Source organism: Epinephelus fuscoguttatus, linkage group LG10, assembly GCF_011397635.1.
Source record: "Epinephelus fuscoguttatus linkage group LG10, E.fuscoguttatus.final_Chr_v1".
NCBI classification, from domain to species: domain Eukaryota; kingdom Metazoa; phylum Chordata; class Actinopteri; order Perciformes; family Serranidae; genus Epinephelus; species Epinephelus fuscoguttatus.
In genome coordinates, this window is record NC_064761.1 from 9,605,680 (window position 1) to 9,621,116 (window position 15,437).

The window sequence follows — 15,437 nt, forward strand, 5'->3', positions numbered from 1 at the left end:
AGTCCTCATAGGTTATAGAATATTTGTAATTGATGGGATTTGCAAAGTCACCCCACTAATAAATTACTTGCAGCTGCACACAATGCTGTTATAACTTAGTTCACCAGGCCTGACAACGTTTTTTTTTTTTGTTTTTTTTTGTTTTTTTTTAATTATTATATGTGCATTTAGAAGAATGCTACATCTTGACAAGTAGCAAACTCCTGTAAGGAATGACTCGAGGGATAATGTTAGGTAGTGTGCCTTAGTGTGCAGCCAAATGCCAGAGTGTACATGCTGTTATAGCTATGAATGTAGCAGAGTGTGCATAGTGTGGACTGTTTGACAGTGAAATGCTACAAGTCCTCCAGACCTGAGCCAAGTCCCTGCATCTTGCTTGCTGCTGTAGCAGATTAACTTGAAAATTAGGCACAGTTTCGATCCAGTTAAGGTGGGCTGACCCTCATGCTGTTCTCATTTTTGTGATAAGCCACTCCATGTGAGTTTTGCTCAGCTGTTAGTGTAGCAGTGCAGTGTGTGTATACTTTAGGCTGTTTGTTGGTGTATTAAGGTTACAGCTCAAGCCAAAACATATTAATATATATTTAGGAGTTGGTCCATGTGCTGCTAAATTTAAATTTTGTGTTGCAGAGTTTATAATTGGCTAATTTATGTCTACGTTGACTTTTATTCTGTTGCTTTGTTGTGGTGGAAACTGTAACAACGACAGTTTCTTCTAAACCTGGGGTGAAAGTGTTTTTGTAAAGTCAAACTGTACCAAGAACTTTTTAACAAACAGAAACAGAGCATCTTAAAATCCTGCCGTGACCCGGATTCGAACCGGGGTTGCTGCGGCCACAACGCAGAGTACTAACCACTATACGATCACGGCAAGCTGCTGCTAAGCGTGTTTGCAGTGAATAAACACCTGCTGCAGAGCAGCGTGACGTGTCAGAGAAGGCCTTTGTTACTGGAGGCTATTACTGGGTTTTTATGTTATGTTCTTAGAGGATATAATCTCCATCTCAGTGTTCAGATCTTAATTCATCTTGGAAGATATTTTCCAACATACAGCAATAACGTATCTTCTGAATAATCCTATTAGGATGGTTGCAGCCTAAGGTAAGAGTCTTAACTGTAACACACCTTAAACTTAAAGATAATCGAAACACAAAAATATCTAAATAGGCTTTGCATGTTTAAAAAAAACAAAGTTTATATAGTTACAGTCTGTCAGCAATTATTCCATTAACAGTGCTGATCAAAGTTGCACTGGGTGGTAGCCTAATGCAGATGGTAGGCTAATTGGTGTTTTTAGTTTTCATGTACTGTTATAACGGATATTATCATCTGGTGTGATCTTTTTTCACCAAAGTGAGTAGCACAGCATCACTGTGTGCTGCACTTACCTACATTAATCTCACTATTCCTTGTTGGACATGATTTTGCAAAGCCTACAACTCAACAGGGCTGCCTGTCTGTTCTTCAGCAGGTGAGTAAAGCAACCATGTCCATGTTCGCTCTTAACTGGATTTTGATGACCCCATTTTCTTCACATCCACAGACTGCGGTAAGTGTCTTCTTATCACCTATAAAATTAAGTATATGGCATTTAAAATGAAGCAGCATGTTCAGAACAACTTCACAGTGTTTTTTTTTTTTTTTTTTGTTTTTTTTTTACCATACTTTAACATAGACTCACTGTTTTCCAGACATCACGGTATTCTGGACACTTGAATCAATAAATAAATACTTCCAGGTCATGGTTCTTATAAATATCTGTGTCATCATTGACTCCAGCTCTTTCTCTTTTGGTAGGGAAGAATGTAAGGGAAAAGAAACAGAACTTACAGCAGGGAGACTCATGAGGCTGCTATGGAGGAGATTAGAAAAGAAGAGAGTGTCAAGAAAACCTCTAAAAAATATAACATCCCCAAATCTACACTTGCTGATCACAATGTGGTCCTCATCCAAACAGAGCCATTATCCAGGAAGAGGAAGAGGCCCTTGTTAATTATATCACCTGGATGGCTGACCATGGCTTCCCGCTGACCAGGTCAGTTATAAAATGCCTGGCCTTAGAAATAATTAAGGACAGCAGCCAGGAGACCCTGCTGAACGTCGAGAAGAGACTCAGTGACAGCTAGTGGTCCAGATTTAAAACATTGCCATCCAGAGCTGACTTCCCAGACACCGGACTCCCTCGATCGGGCCAGGGTCCTCGTGGCCACACCTGAGGCAGCAGAGAAGTTTTTCAGCTTGTACGAGGGTATTGTGGAGAAGTACAGTCTGCAAGACAAACCTGGTCAGATCTGGAATTGTGATGAGTCCAGCTTTGGGGACAAGTCAAAGTCAAAGGAGCAGGTGGTGTGTCAAAAGGGGAGGAGGCATGTTTACCTCCAGCAGACCACCACCAGAGAGCATATCACTATGCAACTGGCAGTCAGTGCAGCTGGTGCAAACATACCTCCCTTCATCATTTATCCCAGATGCCTTCCCAGTGTGCCGTATGCTCTGGATGGACCCAAAAACAGCCTGTATGGGTATTCTGATAGAGGGTACATGATAGCTGAAATTATTATTATAAGGCTGGACCATTTCATAAATCATGCCCCCCCAGAAGGTCCCCTATTACTAATCATGGACCAACATGAAACACACTGTAGCCGCTACATCGTCGACAGATGCCAAGCTGATCAAGTGGAGATCCTGCTGCTCCTCCCACACACCACTCACATGCTGCAGCCACTCGACATCAGCATATTCAACCCCCTCAAAGCGGTGTTCAGCACTCTGGCCAGCCGGATGGGCTTGGAAAGGGGGGACATGGTGGTAGGAAAAAAGCACTTCTCCTCAGTGCTGAAGCACGCATATGAGAAGGCTATCACCCCAGACAACATCATGGCTGGGTTCAGGAAGGCTGGCATCCATCCTCTGTCAAGAGAGCAGTGGACATGTCACAGGTTAGGTTTTTTTATTTTATTTCTGTATAATGATTCCTATTAATTGTTATGCAGCTTTAACGTTAGGAACCCTGTTCCTACCTTATCAATTTCTCTCCAGATCGTAAAGCTCGTGCCTAGTCAAGTTGCTGTGCCCACCGCCTTCTCCACTGTTCCTGAGGCCGTTCCCTCTGTTGGGCCCACTGCAGCGGCCTCCTCTGCCATGCCAACCTCCTCCGCCATGCTCACCTCCTCCAACCCATGAGCTGCCATTCCCTCTACTGTGCCCAGCAGCTCATTGCTACCTTCAGAGGAAACACAGAGTAACGTTAAATGTCCCACATGCAAGAGGTCCAACAAAAATCACCTCATTGAAGCCGGCCTCATTCCGCACTCACTTTCAGAAATCCTTATGACACCCACATCTGGGGACAAACCAGGAGGGGTACGCCGCCAGGTCCCACTGCAGGCTTGGGTCATCACGAGTGATGACTACGTTGCGCATTTGGATAGACTGGAAGCTGAAGAGAGGGAGAAAAACAAAAAGGAAAAAAAGGAAGGAGGAACTAGAAAAAAGGAGAGGAGAGAAGAAGGCCAGGAGGGATCCAAAAAATGTCATCCCTGCAGCAGACGAAGGCAGTCACTGCACATTCTGCAGGAAAGCAACACAGTGTGGCTCCAGTGTGAACTCTGTGAGCTGTGTTTTCACCTGGCTTGTGTCGACGAAGACGCTTTCCGGAGGGAGAGTGGCTATGTCACAAATGTTGTGTCACTGCATAGAACGCGTGCACACACGCGCACGCGCACACACACACACACAAACACACACATTACTGTAAATAGTTTACATACAAATACAAAATTACATGTTTAATTTTCTTGTTTTGTTTAATTTGTTGCAGCCTCTAATGCTCAGTTCACACACTATAGTTTAACGTTACAAACAAAAAAATTACAGCATGTCATTTTATTATATATAGCTATTATCTATTACAGTATATTATGTGTTATTATTTATATTATGGTAATTATTATATTAATTACCACCTTTTTCAATTGCACTGCCATTTTAGACCCTGTGATGCACTTCATATCAGAAAATAGTGGGGTTTCCATCCACCTATTTTTATTCACATTTTTAAAAATTGTGAAAAAAAAAAAGGATAGAAACGCCAGAAATTCTAAAAAAAAAAAAGGCTGAAAATTCACAAAAAAGTTATTACGCTTGGAGGGGGTGGATTTTTCAGCGTATCGATAAAAGGAAAATGCGACTTATTGCTATGGAAACAGGTTTTGCAAATAAACGATGATGTACCGGCACACAGATCCTCAAATGTGGCCCTTGACAAACGGAAATGTTTCAGCCAGAGTTCGTGAGTGAAATGCTGCTGCTTTTTATTTTGTTCATTTTTCATGAGAAGCGCCACCTACTGCTCTTCCTGTTGACTCCCAATAATCGCAAAACAATAACGAATGAAAACAGGCATAAATTTGCATTTTCTTTTGCACATTTTCACAAAATTTGCTCAAAAAGTTCAATACATTTGGATGGAAACCCCACTAATGTAATGCTTAGAGATGATAAATATATAATATCTGATAGTTATTCATCAATATCATGCATTAAATATCTGATATTTACTAAAATGTGTGCTTTAAAGCCTTTGGAAACACAGCTTGAAATAGTAAAAATGCATATATTATTTCAAAGTCGAGTGTCTCATTAATCATCCACAAAAGTCTTAGTGAAACTAACCATTAATAACTATTAGAAAACCTGGTTTAAAAACAGCTAATTTGCCAGGGCAGAGTGGGCGTGGCAGATAACGCTCTGATTGACAGCTCCCTCGTTTTGATTGACATCTCCCTGGCTCAGCAATGGCTGCCCAGCCCAGCCCAGCCGTTCACAAGCCGCCTGTTAATGCAGCTCCACAAGCTGCAAAGGCTCGGATTGTCCGGGCTCTGTAGCCGGTCAACCTGATTCAAGTGCTGCTGGGAGCCCGCCAGAGGCAGAGCCTCCGCTGGGTCTCAGCCAAGCGGTTCAGCCAGTTTACAATCTGTATTTTCTAAACATCAGACTAGAAAGACGAGTTGGCTCAGACTCAAAGAGGCAGATTTAGCTGGAGCAGAAAGGTTTTGTTGCGCTGCCACTGGGGGGTGGGATGAGACAACTGACAGATGATTTATGATCGGTTTGGAATTTATTGCGTAATAAATCTCAGAGATAACCACAGCCAAATCAAACCCAGTTTCAAGAATGTACAAAAACTTAAAAGACAGATATTTCGAATTTGGATGGAAAGTGATTTCTAATTGTTTTTACATGTTTAATATTATGTACATAAGACCCTAAATTACATAGTTAGAAGGCTATTGTGGATTTGGGTTTCCACTTGATCAGCTTTAATAGTGTTAGAAAAAACTCCTCCTTACCATCAGCCAAAATGTCCAACCGTCCAGATCACCGTGAGCATTCCCGTGTCAAGTGATGTTTTTTTAAAAAAAAAATTCTCCCCAACGACTGGTCCAAAATGAGTCACTCAAAATTTGGTATGCATGTAAGACCCGCCCCCAGGAACAGATAAGCCAATAAGGATTCTCTGCCCATGCATTGATATCTTAAGGGACTTCTACAAGTGTCCAGAACACCATGAGTCTACGTGTACTAATAAATTACTTATGCAGCTGCACACAATGATGTTATAACACCAGGCCTGACAATGTTTTTTTTATTTATTTATTTTATTTATTATATGTACGTTTTAAAGAATGTTACAGCTTGACAAGTAGCAAACTATAATGAGTGACTCGAGGGATAATGTTATGTTAGTGTTAGTGTTATATTAGTGTGCATAGTGTGGACTGTTTGACAGTGAAATGCTACAAGTCCTCCAGACCTGAGCCAAGTCCCTGCATCTTGCTTGCTGCTGTAGCAGATTAGCTTGGAAGTTAGGCACAGTTTCGATCCAGTTAAGGTGGGCTGACCCTCATGCTGTTCTCATTTTTGTGATAAGCCACTCCATGTGAGTTTTGCTCAGCTGTTAAGTGTGTGCATAGTTTAGGCTGTTTAAACATATTAATATATATTTAGGAGTTGGTCCATGTGCTGCTAAATTTAAATAATGTGGTGCAGAGTTTATAATTAGCTAATTTATAGTCTGAGTGGGCGGAAGTTCGCTGCATAGATCAGCCTCTCATTGGGCGGAACGAGCCACCCGCTGAAGTCCCGCCCTACCACCTCTGGTTGCAGTTTTCAACACGTCCTTTACTAACTTTTGTGGTGTTTGATCTTGCGGGGATGTAGCCATTTTTCTGCCATGGTTTGCGTCCTGTAGGCGATATTTTTGTGGGCGTGTTACACCAAAACCTGTTTCCCCCCGGCAATATTTTTGAAGGCGCATCGTTGCTGTGGCACCGCCCAGAACGATTGTGACAGGTTGAAAGAAATACAAGCAGCCGGGGTGTTTTTTTCTCCAATCTTAAAGTGAGAGTTGGCCCAGCCAGACCTTTCTTTTCTTGAGAAAGGTCTAGTGAGCCAGACTAGCTAATTTATATCTACATAACTCTTATTCTGTTGCTTTGTTGTGGTTATTTGGACACTGTAACAACAAGTTTCTTCTAAACCTGGGGTGAAAGTGTTTTTGTAAAGTCAAACTGTACCAAGAACTTTTTAACATACAGAAACAGAGTATGTCAAAATCCTGCCGTGACCCGGATTCGAACCGGGGTTGCTGCGGCCACAACGCAGAGTACTAACCACTATACGATCACGGCGAGCTGCTGCTAAGCGTGTATGCACTGAATAAACACCTGCTGCAGAGCAGTGTGACGTGTCACAGAAGGCTTTTGTTACTGGAGGCTATTACTGGGTTTTTATGTTATGTTCTTAGAGGATATAATCTCCGTCTCAGTGTTCAGATCTTAATTCATCTTGGAAGATATTTTCCAACATACAGCAATAACTTATCTTCTGAATAATCCTATTAGGATGGTTGCAGCCTAAGGTAAGAGTCTTAACTGTAACACACCTTAAACTTAAAGACAAAACAAACATATCTAAATAGGCTTTGCATGTTTAAAAAAAACAAAGTTTATATAGTTACAGTCTGTCAGCAATTATTCCATTAACAGTGCTGATCAAAGTTGCACTGGGTGGTAGCCTAATACAGATGGTAGGCTAATTAGTGTTTTTAGTTTTCGTGTACTGTTATAACGGATATTATCATCTGGTGTGATTTTTTTTTCACCAAAGTGAGTAGCACAGCATCACTGTGTGCTATACTTACCTACATTAATCTCACTATTCCTTGTTGGACATGATTTTGCAAAGCCTACAACTCTACAGGGCTGCCTGTCTGTTCTTCAGCAGGTGAGTAAAGCAACCATGTCCATGTTCGCTCTTAAAGAGCAAATTACAAGTTAAAGTTTTTACAAATGTTATACTTAACCTTGTGTGAAAATGACCATGTGAAAAATTAATGCAGGATTTAATATGTTTTACAAGACATAAGTATTCAGAGGAAAGAGTGGCAGTTCTGAGCAAAGCTCCTTACACACGCTTTTTTTCAAACATCGCGTCATATTACGTAACGGGAGGGAGTCGGTCTCCTCAACTCTGCCTCAGATAAGTGCGCAGTAGTAGGTGGTAGTGAGTCTGAGTGGTCATGGTATAGTGATTTGGTCTGTTTTCAGTAGTTTAATTCTGCATTTATTTATCATCATCATGGTAAATTATTGTGTTTGTGCTGGCTGCACAAACTCCAACCTGTCAGGACATCGGGTCTACCGTTTTCCTACCAGGAAAAGGAACAGTGCTATCTTTCATGCCTGGGTATGTTTTGTGCAGGGCATTCATGAACATGGCACTCCTGCATTTCGCTGCTGTGCTCAACCACCTCTGGAGGGAGAAGCAAGGAACAAGGAGTGGCTGGAACCAGTTACAACATACCGTGTACAGTATGTGGCTGAAAATGTTTAGTGATACATCTTCAATGTGCTTGGTTTATTTTGGTTCTATCAATGCATAACCCAGAGGGTGCTGAGAACTGCTTGTGTTGTTATTTTATAAAAGAGAATATCTGGTTTTTCAGCCCAACAGCTTTTTTCAAGATAAAGAGTAAAAAATCATGAACAAGATGTTATACAGTTCACTCCTGACTGTGATCATACATTCATGTCTCATCATCAGAACAAAATATGTGTTCATACGGGATCAGCTGTAGCAGTTAAACTGGAGAGTGAAGCTACTAGAACAGCTCTGGTGAAGGATGTTCGACAGTTGTCCCCACAGCATCAGACCTTTTGTCTGGAGGTGTTTCACTCTCTCATCCTGCACTTTTCGCCAAAGCACACAGGGTTCTCCTTCCTTGGGATGTAGAGCAGGTAAATATGTAATGATCAAAGAATAAGTATGGCTAAAACTAATGCGGTCTAACACAGCAGCGCGATAGGGTACTGAGTGTTCTCACCTCAAGAACTTCACATGGTCTCTCCAACTGCTTCACTCAGTGGTGCACTCAGAGCGCTAAGCTCCGCCCATGGTGAAACAGAGAAGACGAGAGAAACTCAGCGCGACCATAAATGACAGCAAAACGCAGTAGATGCTCACACTGATCTGAAATGAAACAAGTTCACATAAATTAGGTAAATAACAAAAAAAAAGGCCCTACTTCTGGGTATATTCACATGTGTACAACTTGTGATGAGCACATTCTACTTTTTCTACAGGCTTCTCTTGGCAGCTCTGCATTTCAACAGCAATGGCAGCAGAGAAGTTGCTCGAACCAGTGATGGTGAGGTATGTTATGCAGTTCGCTACCCAAGGTTCTGCAAAGGTGGCTGGGTAGTCCGTCCTGTCAAGGAGAAGCCATCATACGGTTAGCAGTTTCAGTCAGTCCAACTAAATATTATTTATTATGTGAGTCAGTCCGAGTCAACAGTAATAACAATGACTGCAGTGTTAACATTTGTTTCCTTCCTCTAGCAAATGCATCAGCCCTCATGGAATCTCTGTGAGTGGGATACTCCAGGTCACCACAGGCTCTCCGAGAGTAAAGTGCTGTCTTGTCTTCAACTACACCTGCCCTCCTTTCCAGATCCTTCCAGAAGATCAATAAGGATGAGGCAGTTGGCCTGTATCTTGCACAGCATTCTCGATTTAACACAGGACATTAGTGTGAAACTAGCACAGGTGTTATGGTTTGAATGACTCATTCTTGGTTTTGTTTTCAAGTTTTCTCAGTGTTGCAAGAAAGCATTTTTGAGCTTTTTTTACTGTTTATTTATGCTTATTATACTCAAATACACATATCTTGTGTATTTTGATGTAGATCCAAATGCATTGGAATTGCAATTAAAACATTTTCTATAAATGAAATATCTAATTGAGAACTGAGACGGCTTTAGTTGGAAGTATGCACTCTAATGAGTGCTTTTTAAATGGGTCAGTTGTCATATTTTTCTTTCAATGATATACATTTGGTCCATAGATATTTTAAAAAAGTTCAGATTTTGAGTTTTGGTTGTTTTACATAATGTGCCTTATTATCTGCAATTCATGAACAAATGAATACATTAATATAAATACATTAGTAGTCTATCTATCTATCTATCTATCTATGCAGCCTAGATAGATATATGACATGTTTGTTATTAGCCTTAGGCTGCTGTGCATGCAGGCCAAATCTTTTTTTTTTTTTTAAAGATATTTTTTTTAAGGCATTTTTTGCCTTTAATTGATAGGATAGTGAAGTGTGAAGGGGGGAGGGAGAAAGGGAGAGACATGCAACAAAGGGCCACAGGCTGGAGTCAAACCCCGGGCCACTGCACCAACAGCCTTGTACATGGGGCGCCTGCTCTACCACTAAGCCACCGACACCCCAGCCAAATCATTAATGCAGATCTGTTTGATATATGATCTAAATTTCATAAAAAGTTTTTACACAGTAAAACACTGTGATTGTGATTTTTTTTTATTGATTGTCACCCAAATGAGGCCATTCAAAGCCTTTGTATATTCCTCCTTCCTCTGGAAACTGTCTTCTGAGAGGTAAGGGCTTTCCTATGTGCCTGCCCAGAATGCCACAGGCCTAGCGGACAACCTGCCTGTAAGACTGTGGATATTCTCATTTATCCAGGTCAATTCCATTTTGGCAACAACTAAATCGTAGGCAACTGGACTTTGATTTTGTCTAGAAGACGTTTCGCCTCTTATCCAAGCGGCTTCATCAGTTCTCAACGCATCGGTCTGACTAGTCCTCACTAGTCTGCCTGTAAGCTGTATAGCGGTATTGCCTGGGGACAGGGACACAATATCCATATTGATGTCTTAATATTAATGTTATCAAAAAGTGTAATACAGGTAGTGATGACCTAAATATGGGCAACTTGTAATAGAGAAATACAATTATTCAGATTGTTTTAGTATTGTCTCCAATTTGCTATTCGTCTACATACAGATACTTAGCTATACTGTTTACTATTATTATTCTGTTTCAAAATGGTCAAGTCAATTTCACATAAAAGGTCAAGTATATGATTTAAAAGCAATGACTTTAGGTTTAGAAATCTGCTGAACACTCAGCATCAATATCTACTTCATTATCTTGGTCCACAAGGCTTTTATTCTAATTGTATAGAAAATCAGACAATTGAATGAATTCAACAGGGTAATAGATTATTTTTGCCCTAAACATACTCATGTCTGCTGGCCTGGACAGGGCCATGCTCTTGCCTGAAGCTCATGCAGGCTATCTGGAGCACAAATGGATTCAGACAGCTTGCTTCAAAGCCTGGGTGCAGTGTCAGGCATGATATATCTGGTCTGAGGGTGAGACCCTCCACCAGGGTCCAGAAGGGGTCCACCTCCCTGCAGCACATGCTCTCTTCAGCTGAGGCCATTGACTGGCATTTCCCACACAAGCACCTATCAAACAAAGCGTTTATCAGGAAGCTGTTTATCTCTCTACCCCTTCTCTCTCTCTCCCTCTCTCTCTCTCTCTCCTGCTTTAACGGTAAAGCACTATACAACGTAGCATGGAGTTGCATTATGCAGTGCGAAATACGACTGATAAAAGCTCATTAGTTTCTGTTATGGGTAAGTATCAGTACTCCTGCCAGTATTAGACGATCTTTGCTAGTTATAGCCTGATACGTGATAGCAAACTTTACAATGTTGTGATGTGAACACAGTGTTGGATAACGCTTGCTAACGTTCATAGATAAATGCTATATCTACAAGCTAATGCCGGTCACTGACCAAGACACCTGCCCAGTCCTCCACTGGTTCTCCTCGCACCACAACTGAATCTCTCTCCTCTGACCGTTATTTCTCCTGACCTTGGTCTGTTCTGGTCTCTTTGACCCCTAAGATACTCGTAATTTTAAGGCTGTGGTCCATCATCTTCGTATGAATACACATTCACAACCTCTTCAGTGTCACAACTAGCATTAATATCCATTATTTTCCTATTGTTCAAATTGGCCGCAGTCCATCCCATCTCATCCCATTCTCTCACAAAAACGACTCCAGAGGTCGCTGTAGTGTATATATATATATATATGTGCATATTTCAATGAAAATTCAGTTCCTACATCATTTTCCTACACATTGATTCACTGGGGTCTCCAACCTGCAATCTGCTCTTTAACTGGATTTTGATGACCCCATTTTCTTCACATCCACAGACTGCGGTGTCTTCTTATCACCTATTAAATTAAGTATTTGGTATTTCAAATGAAGCAGCATGTTTAGAACAACTTTATAGTGTTGTTTACCATACATTACAGCTGTTTTAATTTTCTTAAAAATACCAAATTTGAAAAGGCTAATGTGGTTGAGTTGATGACTAGCTTAAATGTGAAACTAACATCAAGCCAGTTAACTACTGTCAAACTAGATAGCTAAAGGCAACATTAACATTTTTAGTACAGTGTGGTGGGGTGACTTTTGTTTTCTTTGTAACAGCTATTAAACGAGTAAACCAGCGAAGACTGCATTAGAGGGGAATTAGCTAACGTTGGCTACAGTAGCTAAGATGTTAGCTAAACTAGCTACCGGCCATTAGGGAGGTAGATGACCTTGTGGCGAATGGCCACCACCTCCTCAGTAACTCGGAGGACGATGCGGTGAACAGTGGAGCGAGGCATCCCAAACACCGTTGAGACCACCCTGTATGATGCCTCACTCACCAGCCAGAAGAGAAAGACCAAGGTCTCTATTGTGGCACCCCACCCATGTCATCTTTCCTGGTGGAGAAGGTCCAGCAGCACCTCCAGGGACTCTCTGCTCATCCTGAAATCTCGCCTTGTGTCATCTTGATTGAAAAAATTCTGCAGCACCGGTACAGCCAGGTTTACCCTGCAGTACAAGGGCCTGGTCTGGATGAGGAAAGGAGGCTAAGAACAGGAGTACATAAATGATCAAAGCAACAATAGCTAGTTAATTTCAGTTAATAAGACAAATCTAGTTAATGCTATAGCTTAGATAAATAATGCTATATCTGTCCATCTATCTACTTTGGATTCTCATTATGGTTTTGATGTTTAATGACAAAACATTTTAATATTGAAATTAAGTCAGGGCTATTTACAGGGTTCGTACACATTTTACTAGGTCCAATTCAAGCACTTTATAAGCCCTGTCAAGCATTTAAACTAAGATTCAAGCACTTTTCAGACCGTGAAAACACAGCATGAAATTTACAGCATTTTCAAAGATTTTAAGCACCTGTATGAACCCTCTATCAAGTCTAATGGTTAAATGGCATTAACCATATATGCTAATCTATGGTTTATATGGCTAGCGTTTGTCACTTAACGGTATCATTTATTAATGAGTATATTAATTACCATGAACTTTGCTAGCTATATGAACATTAATGTGGGTTAAAATAACAGGTTTACCTCCCCACTGCTCTCTCCCAGCCAGAGATAAATGAGCCGCTGGTGTCGCTGGAGCTGCCTCTCCTCTTCCTCGATCAAAAAGTAAATTAAAAAAAAACAAAATGACAAGCTCTAGCTCCATTTTAGTAGCCGGTTTGTCGCTGCCGTCTGTTCTGTTTTGTTTTTGTGTATTTCCCGGGCTTGGGCCACAGAAATCATGTCGTGGTGACACACCTAGGAAATCATCCGTAGGCTAGACCATCCTCGAGTAGCATAGGCCGCGTCCTTCGAAGGATGCAGATCCTGAATTGGGACTCAGCTAGTAAAATGCTACAACTCCTCCAGACCTGAGCCAAGACCCCGCATCTTGCTTGCTGCTGTAGCAGATTGCTCAGCTGTTAATGTAGCAGTGCAGTGTGTGTATAGTTTAGGCTGTTTGTTGGTGTATTAAGGTTACAGCTCAAGCCAAAACATATTAATATATATTTAGGAGTTGGTCCATGTGCTGCTAAATTGAAATAATGTGGTGCAGAGTTTATAATTAGCTAATTTATGTCTACATTCACTCTTATTCTGTTGCTTTATTGTGGTTATTTGGACACTGTAACAACAAGTTTCTTCTAAACCTGGGGTGAAAGTGTTTTTGTAAAGTCAAACTGTAATACCAAGAAAGTTTTGATATACAGAAACAGAGTATCTCAAAATCCTGCCGTGACCCGGATTCGAACCGGGGTTGCTGCGGCCACAACGCAGAGTACTAACCACTATACGATCACGGCAAGCTACTGTTTGCAGTGAATAAACACCTGCTGCAGAGCGGTGACATGTGTCAGAGAAGGCCTTTGTTACTGGAGGCTATTACTGGGTTTTTATGTTATGTTCTCACAGAATATAATCTCCGTCTCAGTGTTCAGATCTTAATTCATCTTGGAAGATATTTTCCAACATACAGCAAGAACGTATCTTCTGAATAATCCTATTAGGATGGTTGCAGCCTAAGGTAAGAGTCTTAACTGTAACACACCTTAAACTTAAAGACAAAACAAAAATATCTAAATAGGCTTTGCATGTTGTTAAAAAAAAAACAACAAAGTTTATATACAGTCTGTCAGCAATTATTCCATTAACAGTGCTGATCAAAGTTGCACTGGGTGGTAGCCTAATACAGATGGTAGGCCAATTAGTGTTTTTAGTTTTCGTGTACTGTTATAATGGATATTATCATCTGGTGTGATTTTTTTTCACCAAAGTGAGTAGCACAGCATCACTGTGTGCTATACTTACCTACATTAATCTCACTATTCCTTGTTGGACATGATTTTGCAAAGCCTACAACTCAACAGGGCTGCCTGTCTGTTCTTTAGCAGGTGAGTAAAGCAACCATGCCCATGTTCACTCTTAACGGGATTTTGATGACCCTATTTTCTTCACAGCCGCAGACTGCGCTAAGTGTCTTCTTATCAGCTATAATTAAGTATATGACATTTCAAATGAAGCAGGATGTTTAGAACAACTTTATAGTGTTGTTTACCATACATTACAGCTGATTTAATTATCTTAAAATACCAAATTCGAAAAAGCTAATGTGGTCGAGTTGATGACTAGCTTAAATGTGAAACCAACATTAAGCCAGCTGGATGATTCTCTGAATTCGGTGCACTTTGTGTCCCACAGGTTTACCTCAAAGATTTTCATATGTAAACCACAAAATGCATTTAAAGCAATAACAGGAAAGATCTATGTGTCTTTGCATTATAACACGCAAACATACTTTTAAAAAATATGTTTTGAAAAATTTCATGGGTTGCTGAGGAGTAGAGGTCAGCCAAATGTGCATGTCCCCACTGACCAAAGTTGCTTTTTTTTATTGAATATAAAACAAATAAAAATAGCCAGTAACCCCAAGTCTTGTCTGCTAATATAATCATTTGCCCATCTACTTTAACCTAAATAAAAGAAATCTGAGAAAAATACATGAATTATTTACAGTACAGGCCAAAAGTTTGGACACACCTTCTCATTCAATGCGTTTTCTTGAATGAATATTTACATTGTAGATACTCACTGAAGGCATCAAAACTATGAATGAACACATGTGGAGTTATGTACTTAACAAAAAAAGGTGAAATAACTGAAAACATGTTTTATATTCTAGTTTCTTCAAAATAGCCACCCTTTGCTCTGATTACTGCTTTGCACACTCTTGGCATTCTCTCCATGAGCTTCAAGAGGTAGTCACCTGAAATGGTTTCCACTTCACAGGTGTGCCTTATCAGGGTTAATTAGTGGAATTTCTTGCTTTATCAATGGGGTATTGGGATATATTATGGCAAGTGAGATTCTCACTGTAGATTCCTTCAGTGAGAATCTACAATGTAAATAGTCATGAAAATAAAGAAAACACATTGAATGAGAAGGTGTGTCCAAACTTTTGGCCTGTACTGTATATTATTGAATCATTGTTACAGGGTTGAAGGCTGAACTGTTCTTAAACCATTCAACCAGCCAGCCCCTTTTCTCTATATGTTATTTCATGTTCATTCTTTTCAGATATCGTATGGCTACATCAAATGCAGAGAGGCAAAGAGAGTACAGGGCGAGAAGAAATGCAGATTCACAGAAAAGGGAAGAATA

At 40.6% G+C, this 15,437-nt stretch overlaps 3 non-coding genes across 3 annotated transcripts; all 3 read right to left on the reverse strand.

The window, feature by feature from the left end:
* Positions 1-799: 799 nt before the first annotated feature.
* On the reverse strand, positions 800-871 carry trnah-gug (transfer RNA histidin (anticodon GUG)). Its single transcript has one exon. It is a non-coding gene; the product is annotated as a tRNA-His (tRNA).
* Positions 872-6,623: 5,752 nt separating this feature from the next.
* Positions 6,624-6,695, reverse strand: trnah-gug (transfer RNA histidin (anticodon GUG)). Its single transcript has one exon. It is a non-coding gene; the product is annotated as a tRNA-His (tRNA).
* Positions 6,696-13,510: 6,815 nt separating this feature from the next.
* On the reverse strand, positions 13,511-13,582 carry trnah-gug (transfer RNA histidin (anticodon GUG)). The gene has a single exon. It is a non-coding gene; the product is annotated as a tRNA-His (tRNA).
* Between the last annotated feature and the right edge of the window lie 1,855 nt (positions 13,583-15,437).